We start from the raw sequence: 24,912 nt of genomic DNA on the forward strand, positions 1-24,912 counted from the left end.
ATCAACTCTTCCATAACCTTCTACATGCTTCCCTTTCCAAAGATTCTTTTGAGAGGTAAGCATGTTTCCTTGAAATGAATCGTTCTATCTTTTGAGAAAACAAAATTCATCCTTAGAGCTCCATTAACATCATCACATCTCTGTATACGATCAAAAGTATCCCAGAAGACAATTCTAGACTCTCCCTTCTTCTTGAGGAGGTAGTTGTCTTGGTTCAGGTCAAAACTCTTGTTATAAAACCTAGCAGTAGTTATATTCAATAGAAATCAATAACTTTCACATATTTCATTTGGCTTAATAGTCAATTCCTCCTTGCTTGATTCTGCTCTTGTATGCCCCACAATCAACTTGTCCATCCATTTTTTCCATTTAACTATCATATTGACTGCCTCTTCCACTTCATCTTCAACCCTAATTGACCAATTGATCCTCTAAACAATTCATTAGGCCCTTTTGAAGTTGTTTATTTGCACAAAAAGTTCCACTTTTCTAGATTTAAATTTGGATTTAAAGACTTTTGTTCATTTGTAGAAAGCTGATCAAGTCGGATTTCTTCTACACATACACAAAGTTCAAGCACCACAATGAAGGGCAAAGTTTAGGCACTGCTTCCAGATCTCCAAGATCTTTATTTTCCATTGTATAGTTTACAAAATTTTGATATATTACATGCTTCAAACCAACCTAATTTGTTAGTTATTACCTGCCCTTGCCTTCTATATTATTTTCTCCTAATCCTTAACAATGTTTTCCTAATTGTTGATGATGTATATAAATGTTTTTGTTGTTGAAAAAGGACAAGTAGCTGTGGCATAACTTGGTATTTTTCTCCTTTGACTTGGCTCTATCTTCTCATTCTATTCGATTTTTGTGGAGTTCACCAAAAATATTGGACAAAAACTTTTTTTGTTTGGGGGGGGGGGGGGGGGGGGGGGGGGCACCATGCCTCTACCTATGACAAAGGGTGAGATAGACAAACTCAAACAAAGACAAGAGAAGCAACTTATAGAGATTCCAAGTAGATTTTATTAATTATAATGAAATAAGTACAAAGGAAATCCATTTCGAGTGTTTTTTATTCCAATTAAATCTAAAAACCCTTAACCTTCCTCAATGTGTGCTCAATCACCACACCACGATGGCACACACTTGAGTAATACCCAAATATATTTTCCCAAATTGTTGATGACATTAGATAATTCTTTCTTGCACTTCCCTATACCTCTTCTAGGGGGGTTCACCATTCAGTACCCCCATATATAACGTGTGTTCGTGGGGTATTCAAAATACCCCTCATTTACCATGGCTAAATGAATAAAATGACCCTTTATTTTAGGAGTTTTTTTTTCAAAATTAAATATAAAAACCCCTTATTTTAATGTAACTTTGTTAAATTGCCAAAAAATTTTGCAGTTTAAAACCCCTCGTATCGAACTCATGTTTTACATTAACATGATTACATAGTGCACCCCCCGAGTACCTCTTATGATGAAGATGTAGCTAAGCCTATAAGTTCTTGAAACCATGCAACTCCAAATTACTAAAAATATTTTCTTCTATGCTTATGAATTTGGAAAAGAATCCCTAATTTTAGCATATGAGTAAGACCATAAGAAAATCACACTAAGCCTGCTTATGCCAATGAGATACTCTAAGCCAAGCTTTCTATCCTATTCTCACCAAAATGAGAAGTCATCTATGTGTACCGTGTATTGATTTTGATGTCTCAACACTCTCCCTCAAGTCTATGCCGTCTCTCATAATCCAAGCATGGCCCAAAATTGCATCAGCTTCTTTGCTTTCTCCTAGGGTCTTTGCAAAAATGCTTGCAACCTGTCCTCATGTACCTAAGGCCAATGTTGCTAGGCAAGACCCTATCTTTGATGAAGTCGTAGTGCACCTTAATGTATTTTGTTCTCACATGGAACACTAGGTTATGTGCCAGCTATATGCTATTAAGATTGTTGTAGTAGATGAAAACCGACTTTTGAACTTGTGTGACCAACTCTCCAAGTAGAATCTCAAGCATGGTACCTCACATGCTGGCAATACAACACTCCTACAGTCTCCCTATAGTCAGCCTATGTACTCGACAAAGAAACCATGGACTACTTCTTGATGATCCATGTGATATCAACAGTCCCAGGTGAGAACATAAACCCATTGGTAGAACAGAAGATCAAATAAACTACCAGTCCAATCTGCATCTGTATACCCATAGGGTTGCATCTCTATGCTGACCTTATGAAAGATTGCATAGTTAAAGGTAGCACTCAGCTCATTGTGTGTCTCATCACATGAAAATTGGACTTTTTGGGAGCTGCATAGATTGACTCTCAATCCCAATCATGTAACTTAAATATGGTAATGAGATTGTCAAGTAGATCAATCTACTAGCAATCTTCTCGTACGTGGTGGCATTCTCAAGTACATCACCCACATCAACTTGCACCTTAAAATTCCAATTGAAGGGCATAGAAATAGGCTTACAATCATCCATACCATACTTTGACAACATATCCAATGCGTATTGTCTTTGTGACAACATATCCAATGCTTATGGACTTTGTGATATCCCATATGCCCTCTTATCTATGCGTATAGTTTCAATGCCAAAAAATATCCATATGCCCTCTTATCTATGCGTATAGTTTCAATGCCAAAAAATAGCATAGTTCTCCCAAATCTTTCATGTCAAACTCTTGCTTCAAGAGGCTCTTTACATTCTTAGATTCAATCTCATGATATCAGTTCACCCACGTAGATGCATATAAGCACAATATCTACCTCACGTTTTCACACAAAAGAGGAGTGATCTGCATCAACCCTATAGAAACTAGTAGTGTCAAATAGGCTACAATCTTCTCATGCCAAGCTCTAGGTACTTGATTCAGCCCTTATAATGATTTACCTAGCTTGTGTATATATGTACTCATGATGTCTCACATCCTCATATCCCAATGGTTTCTCTATGTACACCTCTCTCTTGCAAGTCATTGTGGAAGAATGCATTCTTCACATCCATTATGCAAAACCAAACCTTTTGTTGTAGCCACTACAATAATGGTATGGATTGTATCCATCTTAGCTACATGGATGAAAGGATCCTCATAAACAATGCCATATGTATGTGCATAACTCTTTGCTACCAATCTAGCCTTATACCTCCTCACTATGCCACTTGCATTGTGCTGCACCTTGTAAGCCCATTTACATCAAATCACATTATTCTTGTTGGAAATGGTACTAGATCCCATGTTTCATTAGCATCAATGGAAGCTATCTCCTCATTTATAGATTGATCCCATGCTAAATCTCCAATAGCATTCTCTACAATTAGGCTCTACATTAGTGCATAATGGTGAGCCACAAAACTAGAATGAGTCAATCTTTGCATAGGATTCGTTACTCTCACAGATGTATGTGGTCCATGATCACTATGAGGTGTCCTATTTTAAGCACTTAGGGTCTTCATAGAGGGTACACCTAAATTTTCATTGAGACTTTGATCCGAGCCACTCCAATGGGAGTATGCTTGTGCTCCATGATGTTCAGTATGTGCCTGATGCTCGTAGGAGTTTGATCTCTATCTCATAGCTCAGAGATCATGGGTGTCATGTTTAGTTGACTGATGAGTCTTACTTGATGAAGAGAGGTTTTCTTGTGATAGCGCGAGGCCGTTGTGGTGCTCATTCGATTCTTCTCTATGTTCTTAGTGTTAGAGATGACATAGTCTATGTGAGTCCGTTGCCATGCAACAATGGAAGCCTAGGCCAATACACTTTATCGATGAGAAACACGACACTTTGCCTGTTGTGCATGTAGGGTCTCATGATAGAAATATAAAGTAAGACATCTTTTCGAGTGCACAACTAGAGAAGACATCGATGGTGGTGAAAAATTTTGATGCTTTGCCAGTCAGGGACCAGAGCAGTGAGTCACATGTGTGAGACGGTGCATTCTTAGTGACTTTGTAGACATGTACTCAGCGAGAGCTCTAGAGTGCTATGCACAACATGTACATAGTTGTAGATTTAGAGGGGCCATGCCCTAGCGAGACACAATGGATTGATCTCTTAGGACAGAGATGCCTCCTACCACAGAGATGAGTGATATGGAGTTCTTTGGCATGCTCATGCTAGAGACTGATATGATGATTCCAGAACATGTGGATACAGTCCCTATGGATGATGAGGGAGTGATGACTACCCTAGAGTCATGATTGACACATCCATGCGTGACTAGTTCTAGCGGTGATGTAGTGAGGGTTGAGATACCTACTACGGATAGATTGGAAGTGGTCATTGCACATGGCGTTGATGCAATGGGCATGGATATGCTAGCAGAGATTATGGGTTTATCACCAGTCGTTCAAAAATCTCATGTACGACCGCTTAGTGTCGAGACCTGACATAGTATCTATAGTGGGAGTGTTTGTAGTTGGGATAGTCAGTCATGCAATGATTGACACTAGCATGATGCATCATGGAGCCGTGTAGGTCATTATAGGATACCTGAAGGGTATGTATGCTGATTCTAGCAAGGATATATGCTTTTGTACATTGCTAGAGTCTATACGCTGTATGCATCGACTTTGAGAGAGCTAGTAGGCATAGGTTGAGATGACTTTCCTCCCTACACCATGCACATACTACTAGGTCCTATAGTAGTACCAATTATCAACAAATTCTCCTTTAAGTGGGAGATGGTTGGGGTAAAGGTAGAGTGCCTCTTATTGGGCCGAAGATGCCAAAGACGTTCAACCATCCATTACTTGTACACACCTTATTTTTTACTAGATACAATAATAAGGGACTCTCTCATACACATATTGTGGTGAGCTGCTCCACCCACATCCTATGTTCTCTCTCTCTCTCTCTCTCTCTCTCTCTCTCTCTCTCCGCACACTTACCACATTTGTGCACTCACAGAGGTGTGGGAGGAAAGATGCCCTAGGCCCGCTCTTGATCTTATTACTGCCCTTGCCAACCTACAAAATCCAATATGACTCAACCATGAGGGGAGAAGAGTACTTGGTTATGCATACTCAAGCATTGCAACCAAACAAAAATAAAAACACTTCACTTTACCTTAAACAAACACTTCTAAAGAATTCTTTTTAAACTCTTAGTTTTTGACATTTTTTTTAATTTAATAGCAAAACTCACTATTGTGAGTGAATTATATTGAACAACCCAAAAATTTTTAAACTTAGATTCAAAATACTACAAAGATTTGCCAACAGAGAAAAAGGGTTACACTTTAGTGCATTTTAGTGTATTCTCTAATGTTGTAACTCTTTTATAGCATAATTTTGTTTCAAATTTTATTTATGCCACTTATACCAATTTTAGCACAAATGGCATTATGGCCACAATGCAACTGCTTTCTTTGGCAAAACAACACATCAAATAAATTATTCTTTTTAATAATTTAGTGTTGCTATATGTATTTTGTAGTTTAGATTAGAAAAACCTACTAACTATGGAGTAATTGCATAATATCTGAAGCATGGTCAAGAAAGAGAAAAACTGCATTAAATTTAGCATAACCATGTCAATTTTGAGGATATTTTTGCATAGTTATGCTGCTGATGGTGAGAGGAACATTTTGGGCTTTACTGCTTGCTCCTACGTTCTTTGCATTGCCCATTCTTGACTTTTTTGTTACCATCACATAATTCAAATTTGCAAGAAACAAAGGATAAAAAAAGTGTGTGCATAGCATAGCCCTAGCTTGAGCTCAAGGAGATGAATTGAGAACACCAATCAAATAAAAAATCCAACAAGATTTGAGGCTTGGCGAGGCCTTGTGTGAGTGAGGTTAGTTTAAGGACATGATACAGTAAAAGTACATTCACACACACACATAATCACAAATGCCATATATGTTACAAAAAGCTCTGCTCAAACAAAAAGGTCACATTTGTATTCTAAAATAATAAAATGAACGATAAGAAAATTAAAAATAAACTAAAAGAATCCATCGACAAACTAAAACAAAAGAATAGTTGAATGCTTTCATAAGAAAAGAGAGGTTTAATAAGTATAAAAAAAATAAAACAACTTAATGAAATGGACCCTTAAATGAAAGGAATCTTTGACATATTAAACAATATAATTATTTTTCAATGAGTCAATACTCACATCATGGGATCAAACTCTTATGAATGCAGGCCTTACTCCCTTCTTCTTTAAGACCCTTTTGATTGGACCTAAATTTTCATGTGAATAGCTGAAAGCTTCTTTTGTTTAGTTTGTCAATCGATGGACCTTTTCATTTCACACCTTCATTTTATTTTATTCTTTTAGAATGCCGATGTAAATCTTCACCATGTTGTATTGGTATAACACAATCAAATAGAGAATAAAAAATTTGATATATTGTATATAATCTTATCAATGACATGTCTATTTATCTATCAATAGCTAAATTTTTTAGCATGAAGAATAAAAGTAGAGTTTTATCGCGATGCTATAACATTGTTCTTTAGGTAGCGCAAAAAAAGAATGTACACATACAGTCCAATAGACAATTGAATAATTTGATAGATTGTATATAATCATATCAATATATGCCTATTTATCTACTAATTGCCAAGTTTTTTAATGTGAAAAATAAGATTATAATTTTAAATAATCTAAAAAGGGTAAGCAATGCTATAATGTTGTCCTCGATGCGGGCCAACAAAGTGGCTTGTTAGAGAGTGCTTGCACTGAGGTACACAAAGAAGTGGCTATGACATGTGTATATGCATGCAATTTAATTTTGTAGTCAAATTTAAAATTTAGAGGTAAGTCCCAAAATTTCTAGGTGTATATGCAGTGCAAGTGAGTGTGTATTCAAGCTAGTTGTGATCACTTCATACAATGAATTTATTATGTCTAATGTACATTTACCTTTCATTTACATTCTGTACTTCTATGTAGATGACTTGTTGTCACTCCATGGTCTCTTTCCCATAAGGCTTTAAAGAAGTGTGGTCCATCTATATTATTCCCAAGATTTGATCTATAACCCTAGAGAAGAAGGGAGATAGACATACAACTATTGTTTTAAGGGTTTTTGCTTGTGATATGAAGCATTGAAAGCTTCCTTTGCTGGACAAGCCCACTTTAGGCCTATTCTTGTTTCAAAAGGCACCGTTAGACACCTCAAGGGATCATAGATGATTCGACATTGCCATCAAATTCTTTTTTGGGGTGGGTTGGGAGGGACTTGAACTCAAAACCTTTTTTTCAACCATAGATCCCCATTCAAAAATGCATTTTGCCTTTTTTGATTAGGGAGGTCAAGTTCATGTTTTGCAAAATTTTGGCCTTCTTTGTTTAGTAATAAAGGATTTCTCTTAAGTGTTATGCTTCACATTATTCTTTTACTTGACAATTCTCTCTTTGGTTATTCTTTGGTTTGAAGCTTGTCTCTTTGGGAGGCCATTATGTATGAAACCTCACCTTATGTACACTCTTTCATATTATTGTCACATGTTGCAAAAGCTTTATTATGTATAAAGATCTTGCAAAATCTCTAGACTTGATAGATGTTGGCAGAATAATCATGATACTTTCAATGTATCATGCACCATTTAAATCTTTTTTCAACACTATTTTGTATGTGAAAATGTGAGAAAATATTTTAAAAAATAATCCCTACTGTTGAATCCTCATGATAGGCATTTTTTTAAATTGTAGTGACCCCCTTGAGAATTGAGTAGTATGAATACGGAGGATTTTCTCTTGGTGAAACAAACATGAATGCTCTCTTCCATCCATAATATTAAGCATGACTCCATTGAAATAGTGTGAATTGCTCTCCAATTTGCAATAGCTTCATCTTCCATGAATCGCCCCAAAAATGTGATGGGGGATGGCCATTGTTGAACATGACACCATTTATCATCTCCCAAACGTGACTTGGGTTTGGTATCCTCCTCTTTCATCTTGCATATGGCTATAGTTTGCATTTCTTGAACACAACACACATAAATAGTAATTTTTTACAATTCAAAACCGTCGTCATGTTATTATGACAACTTACATTGGATCATTCGCATGTGTTTCCATGCTTGTTCAACCTATCACACGTCAAATATGATTAAAGAAAACCCAAATCCTTTTGAGTATCACCAAATGCATCTCAATGCATTCTATTTACTAGCTCAATCCTAGAATCGGGCCCACTTGTTGACATTTTGAATGTGTGACAACTTCTATTTGGGTTACACTCTGCCTTGGAACAAAAAAACCATCGAAAAATGGATATCCATGGGTGCTTTTCAATTTAATAGTCATGTCTGTAATGCCTATGGTGGCCAGACCAATGAGACATGTTGGGGTGTAGGCCAGGTGGCCGTGGGAAACCACCCTTACTCACTTTCTTCCTAATCAATAGAGAGAGAGAAAGTGAGAGAGTTGTTCACTCTCTCACTTTCCTCTCCACTAACCCAACTCCCTGTGCAGATTCTTCTTCCCCAATTATCTTCCCCCTTCTCTTGCATCCTTCCCTCTCTAGCACACTCCACACACGTGCTCTCATACCCCATCAATTGGTATTAGAGCACAAGTGGGAACAGCAAGGGCTTGCATTGAGGCAAAGAACCGACAACAGGTTCGAGCTTGAGAATTGAGCAAATCGGCAAAGCTTTGCAGAGAATGGTTGAGAACAACACATGAAGTCCAGATTAAAAGAGCTTGTGTGTGCACACAGCCAGACTTTGGCTTGAGTTGGGAAGGCATTGAAGCAATCAAAGCAGAATCAAGCCCTGCAATTGCAGCTCATGAGCAAACAGGGCCAAATCGGGTAGTGATGCAAGCATGACACACAAAAGGGGCAACAACTCGACATTTGCAGAATCGGGCAGAACAAACCGGATAGGAAATTGGGCCATGAGCTCTCGGGAAGGTACATAGCACAGAGAGCCATAGAAAGCTTCGAATAACCAAGAGCAAGCACAATCGGGAAGCCCTACTGAGCAAGAAAAATCAAAATCTTTTGAAGTATTTGGAGCATTGCATTCCGGCATCACTGAGCATTAAAAGCAGTCTTGGTGAGCTTGTGGTCGATAAGCAAGTCCAAGCGAGATTGGGGGAAAAACAGTCTTGGTGAGCTCGTGACTCTGTTGAACGAACACACACACACACACGCACACACACACACACACACACACACACAGTGTAGCAAGGTAGGGAGCTTGTCAAGATGGGAGAGAAATTGAACAGGAGCACCCATCAACAAAGCACACTCTCTCTCTCTCTCTCACACACACACACACACACACACACACACACACACACACACACACACACACACACACACACACACACACACACACACACACACACACACACACACACACACACACACACACACACACACACACACACTCAGTGGCAGCTGTAGCAAACAGTGAGGCGGGATTGCAGTACCGTGAGAAGAAATGAGCCTGTAGCACTGGTAGACTCAGAGAGAGCGCCTCAAGTAGGGAACCCGGGAGAGAGAGCAAGCACAAGCAGGGCAACACACACACACACACACACACACACACACACACACACACACACACACACACACACACACACACACACACACACACACACACACACACACACACACACACACACACATACACACACACAGAAGCACACGGATATGGATTATGCGGGTTGCATGGATCGTAGAAGATCCACATCTGGCTATGTGTTCATGTTTGTAGGAGCAGCTATCTCTTGGAGATCGTGTCTCCAAGACTGCACGTCTTCATCTACCGCTGATGCAAAATATGTTGCTACATTTGACGCAAGCAAGGAAGCCATATAGTTAGCTTGTCTAGTGGGAGATTTGAGCATTCACGAGGTCCTAGTACTGCATTGTGATAGTTAGAGTGCCTTTGCTTTGGCAAAGAATCTGGTGTTTCACTCAAAGTCAAAACACATAGAGGTTAGATACCATGTCATATGAGATGCATTGGCTGGCAAGAGCATCGAGCTTGTCAAGGTTCACACTGACGACAACCCCGCATATGATCTCACGAAGAGCCTAGCCTTAGAGATATTTAGACATTGCATAGAACTTATGGGTGTAGAATGAAGCCTAGGCGATGCTTCATCAACTTTGTATAGACTAACTATACTGATGCCACTATTGGCCACCATGATATTCAAGTGGGAGGTTGTTGGGGTGTAGGCCAGGTGGACGTGGGAAACCACCCTTACTCACTTTCTTCGTGATCAATATAGGGAGAGAAAGTGAGAGAGTTGTTCACTCTCTCACTTTCCTCTCCACTAACCCAACTCCCTGTGCAGCTTCTTCTTCCCCAATTCTCTTCCCCCTTCTCTTGCATCCTTCCCTCTCTAGCACACTCCACACACGTGCTTTTTGACCCCATTAAAACATTCCAAGATTGCTAAAAATTAGGGATAAGTATTAAAGAGAATGTACTCAATATAAAAGAAAATAAACGTGCTTGCATTTTTTGGAGAGAGAATTACAAGTTAAGCATGGTGGCCTTACATAGGCTCAAAATGGAAGGTGGCATCAAATGATGCTGGAAAGTGATATGCATCACATGTGGGAAAGGTCAAGTAGCATGGGGCTACACCAAATAGCATGTGACTATAGATGTGTAGCATGCATGCATAGTAAAGAAGTATGTGTGAGGCTTAAAGGTTCCATAGGAAAAAATGTGTTCATGCACGTAACTTGTGAGACTAAGAGGATTGGAACATGCAACTCTCCACCCGAATATGCCCTACATAGGCCCTACCACCTTGTTAATAATAGGGACCCCTTGATCTCATGTCCGTCTTGGACATTGGACTGCCTGGTCTTACCCTAGGTCTAACATTACTCCCCCTTGAAGAAGCATTTTCATCCTCGAAAACAAAAGTGGTTGTATCTCCAAGAACACGAATGTTTTCCATAGTGACATCCTTCATGGATCCAGATGTTTGTTTGATTGGAACAAGGGTCAGTAGGAGGTTCATTGAAACCAAGAATAACATCTTGATTTTTCACATTGTTGTCCCTTTGCAACCATCTTGTGTAACTGGCCCATATCCAACATAGCATGTAGACTCCATTTAGAACTCACGTGAGTATGAAAAACGAGTTACCACAACTAAGATGTACCCAAAAGAGTACCTCTTTTCACTTTTCATGAAAGTAATTGGCTGACGTCACTCATCAGCAATGTATAAGTCTTTGACTTGTTATCAATTCTCATCAATAAACTGTCAATGTTGGCGATGCGGAAGTGTGTAGACGAAGGTGAGAAAGAGAGAGAGAGAGAGAGAGAGAGAGAGAGAGAGAGAGAGAGAGAGAGAGAGAGAGAGAGAGAGAGCAGAGAGATGCATTGAACCAATTAACCAAGGCAATGAGACAACAGATGATAATACAATGGGAGTTGAGGGTTTTTTTATATAGAAACATCACTAAATTTCCCTACCCAGACTTTGACAAATAAGTGAAATAAATCCCTAAAAGCCAAAATAAATAATGGGTTCACACAAGGCAATTCACTTGAGATGCCTAAACTTTAACACCCTCTTTGCAACTCATAGTGGACATCAATAGTGAAACCAAGTCGATGAAGAAGCTACTGACACCCCAACAATGACAGACTACTGGATACACCTTGGTGTTGCTCTCCTCAACTTTGTACCTGAAAGAAATTCCATCTTGAGCATCAGTTGCCTCTGTAGAAAATCTAAACTGTAGACAAGACTATGTCCAATAATCCCCATTTGAGAACTGTGAACATATCACGTGAAAAATATGACACTCCAAGATAATAAACTCTGGAACACATACTTTCCATGATCCGACCAACAAGAATGAATTGGTGCACCCATCCATAGTGTCTTTGATACGCCTAATTAGTTCCCTGCCAGATGCATCTGCCTTGAGCTCCGACCTAGGGGTCCAAACATCAATAACTTAAATTCTACAAAAGGGTCCAAATCAATCATAGGGAGCACTATCTACCCCTCTTTGCCACTCACAAATCCTCTCTTTGATTGAAGCTAGTGGTAACACTTTCACTTTGACGTGAAATCTAACGTCAAGGCCACTATGGCCACCATCACGTGTGCCATGCCGATCTCCTCTGTCAAATCTTTATTACCGTAACCTCTGTCAAGCTTGCCTTTGACTTGGTCTTCAAGTGAATTCCTGCTTTTGCCTTTGGCTTTCAACTCCCGAGCCAAACAAAGCGTTGAATCACAATCATAACTGTGGTCGTACCTCTCGAGTACCGAGGCAACTAACTGAGTACTGGTACTGCCATCCGTGTCAAGCTTGCTGATGCCGTTGTCCTCGATCAAACTCGCCCATTTGCCTTTGACTTTAGAATGTTGAGCCAATTAGTTGGGTGGTCTCCTTGGAACTATGTCAATGCATAGGCCTCTAGCTCGAAGGTTGATCTGCTCTCCATAGCTTTTAGTTGGCTGTCCACACCCTCTTTTGTTGCTCTCCCCGACTGCTTGAAAGCCTCGCACGTCCTCCACCTCGCACCTCCTCTACCACAAAATGACAACTCCTCCAATGGAATCTCTTGGGGCTCCCCGTTGATGCCCTTCTCCTATGGAAAACACTACCACACCACAAACCCTTGCCAATCCCCACAAGCGAGAACCGGGCCACCTTTGCCTCTCAAAATGTAGGGCAGCAGGGTGAGCAACGGGCAGAACATGCAAAAAAACACTTGCCAAACGGCGCTGCAGGTTGCCTCTCAAAACACTAGATAGCAGGTCAATTTACTAGTTGCAAGGCAGTAGGGCGAATAAGATGCATTTTCAAAACACTAGACTGTAGGCGTTTCCATGCAGGGAATAGGGCAGAGCAGGGCGTGCTATTTAGCAGTAGGTGGAAAAACACTAGGGCCAATAGGGTGTGTAGGAGGGCTGATTTCTTTTTTGTGCTGAGGCAAAATTCAGCGCTGGGCAGTAGATGGAAAAAAATGCCAAGTGATAAAAAAACGCAGCCAGCCAACAGTAGGGCATAAATCTGTGGGCAAGTACTTCTTCATCTTCTCCTCTGGGATGCCTCTCTCCACCAAGGTCTATGCCGTATGATGCTTTGATACCATGTTAAAGTTGGCAATGCGAAAGCGTGTAGACCAAGGTGAGAAGTAATGTGAGAGAGATAGATGCATTAACCAACAAACCAAGGCAATGAGATAACAAATGATAATACAATGGGGACTGAGGGTTTCCTATATAGAAACCTCAATAAATTTCTCTACCCAAACTTTGACAAATAAGTGAAATAAATCCCTAAAAGCCAAAATAAATACTCGGTTCACACTGGGTAGTTTACTTGAGATGCCTAAACTTTAACATAAACAATCCCACCATAACTAGTGTTCAAGGTTGAGAGCCTGTCTTACACATGAAGAGACTAAATCTAGTCACAAACATGCTTTACCTTATGGTAAGAAAATTCCAACTAGAGTGATACATGCTTTCTAACTGGATTGCTTGGTGCTAATGTATGCGCTCAGACATATTCTTTAGCACAAGATTACACTTGAAATCTATGACATGTCTATCCCCTTTGGATAAATGAAAGTACTGAGGAGTGTTTCCCCACCGTTTACAGACAGTCTTCCAAAATGATTGTAAGCAGGGATCACAATGCTTTGCAACATGGCTGAGGGATCAACAATGTTATAAATAGCCATCTTGGTTAACTTGAAAGATCCACAAGCACCCAAACCAAGCCATGAACTATATTGGTGATTGTTAGATCTATCTTGTGAATGTGCATGCCGCTATAAATCAGTTTTTGCTAAACACTAGGACCCATAACACCTAGTGTGCATGCATTTAGCAAAAATAGATCCAAACTTGCATATCCATGATCTTACTTGCCAATAGTTATGGAAAATACTATGCTCATAGCACACATGAAAGAGAATTGTAAATAGCTCTGAAAAGAAACTAAATACTTTCTACTGCAATCGTTTGCAAGCCTGGCTTGCTGAAACGTTTGAACCATAATAGAACGTGAAACATAAGTCACTTCTAGGTGTACAAATAATGTAACATTTTCATTAACAACACATTGATCTACTATATGCATAAACAACCATCTGTTAATGTTGTTTAACAACACTTGTAATCCTAACAAGTCATTCTATAGTACCCAACAATTCCTAGCCACCGAAATTGTTCTTGATACTACGTGCTAACAATGCTCCAGAAAATGAATTTGACCAACACCTCAGGACTTTGTCGCAACACATATTGAAATAGCGGGCGCCAGTGTCAGTCCCCAGAGACTCATATTCTCCATGTTTGGAATATATCACAAAAAAGGATATCTAAAAAAAGAACATCCTTCAAGTAGGAGATGTACCTGTGTGTGGAGGTAACTATAAACACTTAGAAGCATGAGTGAGAGGGGCCCTCATTACCCTTTCTCCACATAGGATAAACCAAACTCCGTGAGTTCCTAGACCATGTTGTCTCCCATTTGACAACTTGCAAAGAAGCCTTACATATAAGCCCATAACTACATAATGCAGAAATGTATATGGGATAGTCCGGCCCAATTCTTTGCTCTTACATGACTCTGTCATGTATTTGAAGAGAAAAATGGATAAAAGAATTCAAGATTATTCTTTGCAATCCAAACACCTTCGTTAGCTGCTACAATGTCAAACCACTTGGTTAGACTTTGTAGGAAACTGTAGCCAACGGTGACGAACACAGTCTACCGTGGTCAAAAGTGTGTGGAATCAACTGAGAAAGTTGATTTTGTCCACTACCCATTGGTAGATTGTGGACTTATTTCCTACCACTCCTAAAGACATAATAAATGCTACAACTAAGTAGCCGATATTCTACAATTGGAATCTTTTTCACAACAACTAAGTCATGAGAGAATCTTCTTCCTTCATGAATAGAGGAGAAAGATGTCAAATACCCTTAAAGAAAATAGTCGTGCTAGATTTCCTCAGGTGTTTACACAAGAGATTACCTGTGTAGAGGCTCTAATACCAGTGTTAGACTTAGAGGATTGGAGCATACAACACTCCACCCGACCATGCCCTATATAGACCCTGACTTGCTAATAATAGGGCCCCCTTGACTGCATGCCCATCTTGGCCCTTGGTCTGCCTAGTCTTACCCTAGGTCTGACATAAATGGTGTATGCTTGTATTAAGGGTTTTTTTCTCGCCGTGAGTGCAAGCTATAGGCTTACCTCAACAAACACCCCCATAAGTTGAATCCTATATCATATGGAATGGATATTGATCGAGTCTAATATGAGCTACATCGGGCTACTACGCAGGGCTTATAAAGATCAAATCTAAAGCAATTTTTTTTTGTAGGTGTTACCTCCAAACTATATGGTGTGGGTAGTGCCTAAACACTTACAAATACATGTCATCACTTTCTTTAGGGAACTATAGGCATCATCCCCTATGCATTAACTTCCTTGATTTTTGGGAATTTGGAGGATTTGCTGGCGGTGGTGCACATGTGGGTGGACTTGGTTTTTGAAGTGGGTTTGGTGCATATCTCCTTCTTGTTGTAGTGAGGGCACACCTTGGTGGATGTAGTGCCTCTACATATGCAAAGATGGATGCAATAGGCTTGAACAAAATGTGGAACAAGATTGAGTTAATCCCATGGCTTGGGGCTATTGAGGTAATCTTGGGATTGGATAAGATATACCTTGCTTTTGGGCTTAGGCTCTGTGGAGACTTTGTCTTAGAAGTAGAAAACTTTGACCTCGAATAATTTTGACATTTAAAATAAAAGCCAAAAGGTTTAATGGGAAGGTATGCTTGGAATGAGATTGATTTCAAAGTAAAAAAACCTCCAAGTTTTGGGATTTAGCAAAATGATAGTTGGCTTTCAAAAACTTTTGGAAAAGAAAAAGTTCATTTTTCTTTTGAGTGGCACATCCATACACTTTCAAAAAGAAAGAAGGGAACAAACACACACATACAAAGCAAAGATTTATGAGCAAAGTTTAGCAAAAAAATCAAGCATATAACATGTCCTTATTTAATGTTTGGTCCAAATGCGACATAAATTTGTACATTTGGAAAGTTTGCAAATACACTATACACACAAATGCATTTCAATAGTTTAATCAAGTAGGGTAACTTGGCTTAGAGAAAGCGAGAAGAGCAAGAAACAAAACATAATCAATCGTCCTAATAAAAAAGAAAAATTGCACACATTCTAATGCTCAATTCCAAATTAGCTCAAATCACTTGGTTAGGAAAGTGGCCATGTAGACATGTCCAAATCCAAGGAGAGAGATTATTAAGATTGAGCTTATTTAGCATAATCCTAAAGAGTTATGAATTGATTTAGTTCTTCAAAAGAGCACTAAATCTTACATAGAAATCTAACCTATGCAATTAAAAAATGCTAATTCACATTATCTCCGATACCACATGTAATGCCTATGATGGATAGAACAACGAGGCATTCATCGTAATAAAAGCTTAATAAAAATTAGCAATAAGTATTAGAGAGAATGTACTCAATGTAAAAGGAAATAAACTTGCTTGATTGATTAGATTTTTTTAGAGAGAGAATTACAACTTAAGCATGGTGGCCTTATATAGGGTCAAAATGGAAGGTGACAATAAAATAAGCATGGTGGCCTTATATAGGCCAATCAAAAGCAGGCATGTTCAAGCCAAAACGAAAGAAACAGAAAACAATCGATTTATAGGCACAAATTTAGGTCAAGTAGCATGTGGGGCTACACCAAATAACATGTGACTATAATTTTGTAGCATGTGTGCATAGTAAAGAAGCATGTGTGAGGCTTATAGGTTCCATAGAAAAAAATGTGACTATGCACATAAATGGTGAATGCTTAGCTTAGGGAATTGTTCTCACAGTGAGTGCAAGCTATAGGATTACCTCAACAAACACCCGTGTAAGCTGAAGCTTACATCATAGAGCATGTACTCTGATCAAGGAGTCTGATATGGGTTACATCCGTCCGACAACACCATAGGGCTCATAAAGGTTTGATTTGATGCAATAAAAAAGTAGTGTAGGTCTTATCTCCAAAATATATAATCTGGGTAGTGCCTAAACACTTACAGATGCAAGTCATCACTTTCTTTAAGAAATGATGGGCCTCATCCTAACATTCCCCCATCCTTGCTTGTTCGTCCGCAACACAACTACTTAGGGTGCTAAGTAGTGGTCAGGCTTTTGCATCGCCGTTCTCTTTGCTTGATGATCAAGAGCTTGTTGGTACTTGAGACACAGCTAATTGTCTTTAGTGGACATAAATTGCATGTTGATTGCATTCTTTAGCTCCATTGCTGAATAGTTGACAAATCGAGCCCGCAAGTTTGTGATGATAGGGCCAAAGATCTTTGATCTGTAAGTAAAAAATCCCGTGTAGAATGCTTCCTTAAATGTCTGCATATAATATGATGGGAGAAACATGGCCCTTGTGTAGAATCCATGAAGGACTTCTGGTTGACCAGAGAGATCATAGCATAGACCTTGTGTACCTTTGAGGAAGGACATCCATGCAGCATTTGTTTGTTCAACCCTATGAAAGGTTTGCAAACAAGTGAGGAGCATCTTTAAAATATTTACGAGCATAATGCATGCCAAATTTGGGATCCCCCAAAATAGCTCTATAGTCAAAGATAGTGTCTCCACCATGTGTGACTCTGTCGGTTAGTTACTTGGAGGTGGTGGAAATCGGGGGTAGTTAAGCCAGGTTGGTCTTTTCTGTTGGAGGATAAGGTGTTGTTTCCAATTTTTGACTCTCGATACTCGGCATTGCACAGGATCATGTTTGATTAGTAATGGTGCATTTATGAACAAAATGAGATACCTGGGATGTCGATTAAGCCAGATCTCGTGCCATTTGGGGTGCTGTAGTGAAGTACTGGCCTGGAGATCCTTGAACAGTCATTCTTTGATTTGGAGGACTTATGAGAGGATAAGGGAAAGCTTGTTGTTGTCACCTTTCATTGATTGTAGAGGGCGTGAGTAGATTGACACTCATTGAGTGTATAATTCATTCTTCCCATTGCATTGCCTCCTTCCAAATGGTCTCTATTTCCTCTTCTATCTGCTTCTTCAAAATGGCCTCCTCCTCAGCAACAGTCAGAGGCTTTTTGGAGTAGTGGAAGGTTCTGCTTCTCCTTGAGAAATTTCAATCCCTAGAAGACTAGCCTCTTATGCTGTTGGAACTTCCAGATCCATAAATTGAACGGTATCCTTATCTTGTATTGTGGTAGTGATTTGCTCATCTCTCAACGTGGTTTCATGCACCACAACAACTTCTTTAGCCTTGCTTAGCTCCTTGCTAAGCTGATGTTGCAGGAGCGGATCACACCATCCATAAAGTGCATGCAACACACCCTAGATCAACATAATTTCAATCAAGGACACACATGCAACAATAGGCACACAGAGGAATCTCGTTATCTTGTCAGGCTGAGACCATCCTACACATACAACACTTTGGAAGGCCAACTAAACCACAACCTAGAGTCTCACTGCTCTCAACTACACTACCTACCCACATACACACAAACAAAAGGAAACTCGCTAAACCATACCAGAATCGTACGAAACTTATGGAACACCATCCCCTCACTAGGATACACCTGTCCCTAAGCCTCTATAGTCAAAACTCTAGCTCTAAACCCATTTATAGAAAACACGTACGAAGACAGAGCAGTATTTTGGAAGTGCCCGAAACTAAAGTCTATGAGTACCTATGCGTAGCTTATGTTGCACAATTCTAACGACTACTTGCAGGTAAAAAATAGACATTGTTTGATATACTTACAGCCGCAAATAGCTCGTAGATGCACGAGCACATATGCTAGCATTATTTTGGAAGTGCCCAAAACTAAAGTATATGAGTACCTATGCGTAGCTTATGTCGCACAATTCTAACGACTACTTGCAGGCAGAAAAGAGACATTGTTTGATATACTTACAACCGCAAATAGCTCGTAGATGCATGAGCACGTATGCTCCATTCCGCGAGGAATGCTTGGAATCAATGCTTTACATAGCTCTTGCTGAGGCTAGCACAATGGTGCAGTCGGATCTACAATGTGATGAGCAAGCGGGGAGTAGCACCAGGATGAATCTCACACTCTCTCTCTTCCTCTCTCTCACACAGTAGATGGTAGCAATAAACTTATGATTATGATAAAAGTTATTTTACAAAATGAACTAGGTACCTTAAATACTAAGGCTACCTTAGGTTAACCAAAAATAGAGTTTGAGGGGTCAAATGGCTTGGTATTTACAATTTGGAAGTGCCATTGCATCCGGGCTTCTACAACTAGACTACCTACTTATTACAAATGATGTTTCTAACGATAATCCATAGCATTCCATAACTCTAAGAGAATAAGGCTTTGATAAGTTATGTCGTGTTCTTGACCCGCCGGTCAACAGTCCCACCCTCCGCATTCATGTCGTCCCTGACATGACCTGGGTGTCGATGTCGGTGTGGTCTTTGTTGTTGCTTTGCTATCAAGAAGAAAGTATAGGCTGTAGCCTTTCCACTAGCTCGTCATGTTCGTCCAATCTGATGTACATAGTCTTCAAATGATTTAGGAAAATCATAATTGATGACGAACATCTGCCAATTTTTTGTCTTTCTCATTTCAAAAACAACTTCTACAATCTATAGAATTGAGTGATTGGCTTTCAAATATTGTGATCCAATGACAACTTTGTAAGGATTCTGTAGAATTTGTCTGGCTAAACCTTCAACTTCTTTAGGCCAAGTTGGACTCTAATGCAAAGTCTGTCTGTCAGGCCGAATCTGAGAGATATTTTTCTGATTTGACGTTCCACATCCATGTTCAGTATTCAATCCACCCCATCAAGGACAAGATATGTAACTCTGGGAAGGTTGGTTTGTCTACCACTTGTGTTTGCTTTTCTTTGTAGGTGACTCCTTTGTTCCTGCATCAAGGTGATTAAAGTTGCATGTGTCACTGTTAGCTTTTGTGTGATTTGAAAATCATTATACTGCTTCTACTTGATACATGACTTAATTTTAGCACGACAAACCCCAATTTAGTCACTTGCTTCAAAAGGGCTTCATCCAACATCAGTCATCATCGATGATCTATCATTGTCCCTTTGTCCCCAAAATTCATATACATGATGTACAGGGTATGTAGATGGCTATCATGGCTTCAATTTTAAAAAAATGCATATTTGGCTAAGGGTTAGACCCCCTCCTTTTTTTTGGAACCCTTATCTTGTATTCTCTATTCATAGCCTCCCGACAAAGTTTGGCTTGATTTGGATTTACAAGCTAACTTTTTGGATTTCAGTCTTGGAAATGACTGATGTCTCTGGCACCTTCTGTTCTTGTCATTACTATTTGTCCCTTTTGTTTGTTAGGCTTCATTAAGTCATATACAGGATAGAAGAATACATTATAAAGATCTACTTCCTGTATACGGCCTTGTAGCCGCTTGAAATGTCTGATAAGAAACTTTACACTTGATGGATGATTTTGTTTAGCCGCATCGCCAACTTCCTTTGTCCTTGAAAACCTTTTCATGCACCTTCTCTCTTTGTACTGCTTGACATATCTTCAGTCTTTTCTTCATCTGGATTATTTATTTTTCTTGCTTCTTTTTTTTTTTGAAAATATCAAAAATAACAAAATAAAACCAAAAAATCAACTCAACTCAAAAAGAAAAATCATTCTAATAAAATTTGAAACGCTCTATACAATGTCCCTAGGGACTCATATGTGGCTTTTGTCCCCATACTCCTCTTGTAACTCTACTATGAGGGCATATACTCTGAATTTTGTCAAAAAATGTCACAATCAAACGCAAAAATTCAATACAACTCACAAAACATTGCCCTCTAATATTCTTATATTAGGTCCACATTTAGAATACCTCCCCCCCTCCTATTTGGAGTCCTCCTTGAAGACAGGGTATCACCAAGGGTATGTGTTGTTCTTGAGAAATCAAAAAATGTGTCTATGCAGGCCTTGTAATGTAGCCCTATTACGCATACACAGTCAATGCATGGAAAAGATTTATGTTGTGCAAGATGTGGGTATAAGCAATTTGCTTATTCACATTTGTTGGCGAAGCTTCCTATTGTAAGCAATGTGATAATGTTTGAAGCTCTTGTGTTGTTTTCTTGATTGAAGGTTGTAGAGCATTTTCAAAGTCTTACTTATCTGTTTGATGCTTCTTTGGAAGTATAGCCCTGTGGTTGGTTGTCGTATTTGACATTGTTCTTATAGTGGGTTTTCTTCTAACTGTACTATAACCGTAGGAGTAATTGAAAGAATTCAAGTGGAGATGCAGTAACAGCAGTGTTGTTGGTTTCCTTTGGGACCCACTTCTTTGTGATTTTTGGCTATTCCGTGGGTGCTGCTTGTTTGGGAAACCATACTTGTCCCTGCTTTGTTTGTGTTTGAAGAGACTTCTTTGGGATCCACCTTGTCTTTGTGTGAGTCAGCGGCTATCTTTGCTTCAGCTCTTGTATGCTTGGTTGAGGATTAGATTCAGACTTTGGGATTTGATACTTTGGGAGTTGACAACTTAACCATTTTGGAATCCAAATCATCTCCTGACCTCTTTGTGCTTGAGTCAACTTCTTTGGAACCCAAATCTGATTTGTGAAAGCTTGAGACTTTGTGCTTTTTGTAGATGTTCTTGCAGGCTCCGACTGTTTTCCTTTTGGTGTTGGATCTTGTGCTTTTCCACACCTGACTTTGGCCAATCTGGCTCTTTGGTATCCAGATTTGTCGAGCTTTTTGTCTCTAACTTGTTGCTCTTTGCTTTTGGCCTTCTTTGGTTGTTACAGAAGCTATTAGTGATCGTGATGACCTGAGTACCTGGTAGGGATGTCAAAAGAATCGTCACTGTCACTACTATCCTAATCAAGATTGCATTCTAGCACTTTTCCTTTGTGGTTTGTCTGGTTATGAAAAGATACTGTCTGTTTGCTCTTGGATTGCTGTTTTTGGGATGAATTTGGTATCCACTTGATTAGAGCGTTGGTAGCTCGTTGACATGGCTGTGTTCTTCTTGTTGGCTCAGTTTTTGCTTCATGTATGGGAGCCACGCATGAGGGTTTGTTGCATTTGCGTTTCCACCAATTATTTTGGAATCCATTTTTGATGCACTTTATTCTTGTAGCAGTGACATTGGTTCTTGGGTTTTTGATCTGGACAATCATAAAACCGTGTATTTATTAAAGTATTTTTCACGTTACCTGCTGTGGGTCATCCGAATTTTCATTTTTAGCATCTTCTTGAATCTCCAAGTGTTTTATAGAGTCGTAGAGCTCGTCTTCTTCTTCGTCTTCATTTTCTTGGATTACACTCATCGCAAAGTAAGGAACAACATCATAGCCATTTTCATCACAAAACTTCGTTGTTGGATCGTCTTGAATAGCGCACACATTGAGAGTAGGCAAGATGTGTTCCCATTCAAGTGGCTCTAATTTTTCCTCAGGAAAGGGTTCTAGGATATAATCCTCATTTCCAATTGCCCTTTCTAGGATTCCTTTCTCTTGATTTAAGTTTTTGTATTGCGAAGCTCCACTCATCCACAATTTTTTAGGGTTTACCAACCATGCTGGAAGTTCTGATCTTGCTACAGTAGCGGAATCAAACTCCTCCATGGGTGTTCTTGTCACATCCCTATAGCTATGGTTCTTCAAGTTTATCTTTGTCATAGTTTCCATATTTCTCAAGTAGATATGGTCATTTTCAGTTCTCATGAATGGTCTTCCTAGAATGATATCATAGTTGTTCTTCTTGCCAAAATTAATAATAGCAAAGGTTTGATAATATTCAATGCCACAAGAAGTAACAATTGCTTTTTCTAGCAGTCCTATGGGCCTTTTCATGTGTCCATCTACAGCTGCAGTGTCATCCTTGTAGCCTCCACTGCTAGTTTTTCCCATGTTTTCTAGACCTCTTTTGTTGTGATGGAAATGCCGGCTCTGCTGTGAAGAATTGCCAGGTTTTTACACCTTGAAATTCCACAGGAAGAGTGGTGTTCCCATTTTCTCCCTCATAGTACTCGCCAACCTTGTTTGAAGGCATTGGTCTAGTATTTAGTTGAGGCATTTCAAGCCCTTTTATCCCTTCCTTGATTTGAGTCATTGGTTTTTTAACACGAAATTTCTCTAGGCATTTTCCCACAGTAGCCTACATGTTTGGTCGTATTCTGAGCAACCCGGCTAACGTTATTGTACATGTGACTGGGGTAGATAGACTATCTATCAACCCTTTTGAATGGATGACCTTGTTGGGAGACAATCTCTATGATGGGACTGCAACAACCTTTGACTTGGCCTCGTACTCTCCTGTATAGGATGGTAGTGTTCTTAGTGAATCGGGCCGACTATCCATAGACTGTACAGATCCTTTGTCTCCCCAATATGATTCCACTTCTAGATTCATTTGAGATCCAGCCTCAAATTCCTCTATTGGTGGAAGAGACACTCCTCTTCCATCACCCATTGGTTTACTCATCTGCTTAGATTACTCGCTTTATTGACCTCTATAACTTGTTTCCACAATTTGTCAAGACCATCTATGTCTTTACAACTCTCAGGTATAGCTATGTGAAATTCCTCAAAAGAGTTATCCGTGTATTCAAAACTATCCTTGACTTTAATGCGGGGTCCTTGAGCTTTTGTCTGTGGTGGTGACTAGAATCTGGCTCTTTTCATTCCTGGTTTGGTGGGATTATTGGTGTAGGTGAGACAAGGATCACACCCTCAGGTTTTCCAACTGGTGGTTCTAGTAAGGCTTGGGCTTTTTGAATCATTTTCTTGCACATTTCAAGCCTGTCCTTTTCTAGTTCCACGTATGGATATGTCATCCATCTCTGTTCTTGGGTTTGGTTGTTTTTTAGACGTGTTTCATAGTCTTTTAGGAGGTTGTCTAAATGCTCATTAACCTTCTCAACCAATACTGATCTTCCTGAGCTAGCACTTTTTGGCTCACTTTTTGTTGATGGTTCTATTGGAGGTTGAGATGTCTGCATAAGAGAAGGTGCAACCATTTTCTCATGTTGTCTTATCTTGTCTTTAGCTTGGGTAAGCTCCTCAGCCATGGATTTTTACTCTCGTTCCCTACGTGATTTGATCCTAGTCTTTCTAGCTTTCCAACTATTTTGCTTGCTCTTGGTTTCCTGACTAGGTGCATCGGTCTTTGGCTCACCCGCCTTTGGACTCGCCTCAGTTTCCATTTTCTCTGTCTTTAGGTTCTTACTAGCTTCCTTTTGAGCTTGCGCTCTCGTAACTACTTGAACTAGTACAACATTTTCATTTTTAGAGCTACTGGGTAACTGAAAAATTCCTGAGACATTCATTGTGATCTTGATGACTCGGTTTGGATTTTTTGGATAGTTGGGGATCAAGTGAATGACACCTCATTCAAGACAATAGGCATTTACTTGATTGATCTCCGTATGAGGACATTGTTTGACAAAGTGGTTGTCACGGTTTTTGTGAAAATCTGCCTTTGGTTGAGTAGCTTCTTCTTGCAATTCCTCTAGGCTATAAGCAGGATTTGACCTAGCTAAGCCTCTATTAGCAATGAACCACAATGTCCTTTTGTTCATCTCATATCTTCTTTCTTTAGGTCGAAACACAAGAGGTGGAGGTTGTACCGGCCTCATCACTCCATTTGTTTCTCTCATCTTTTGTCACTTTGAAGGAAAGTACCCACTTTGGTTTTTATAATACATTGTAGCCGGTACTAGTGCTTGTTTATTAGATGCTTCCATCATTTGCGTATATCTCATTTCTATAGGCATTGTAGCACTTGGCAGTGGAGGTTGTTGTCCGAAAACAAGCCGTGGCCTTGCAACTCCAACTGGACCCGATGCATTTCTCATAACGTATCTAGGTGGAGTAGGTGCTACTGGAACAGGTTGTA

This window comes from Adiantum capillus-veneris, chromosome 17 (assembly GCF_014529385.1).
Source record: "Adiantum capillus-veneris isolate H3 chromosome 17, ASM1452938v2, whole genome shotgun sequence".
Lineage (NCBI taxonomy): Eukaryota > Viridiplantae > Streptophyta > Polypodiopsida > Polypodiales > Pteridaceae > Adiantum > Adiantum capillus-veneris.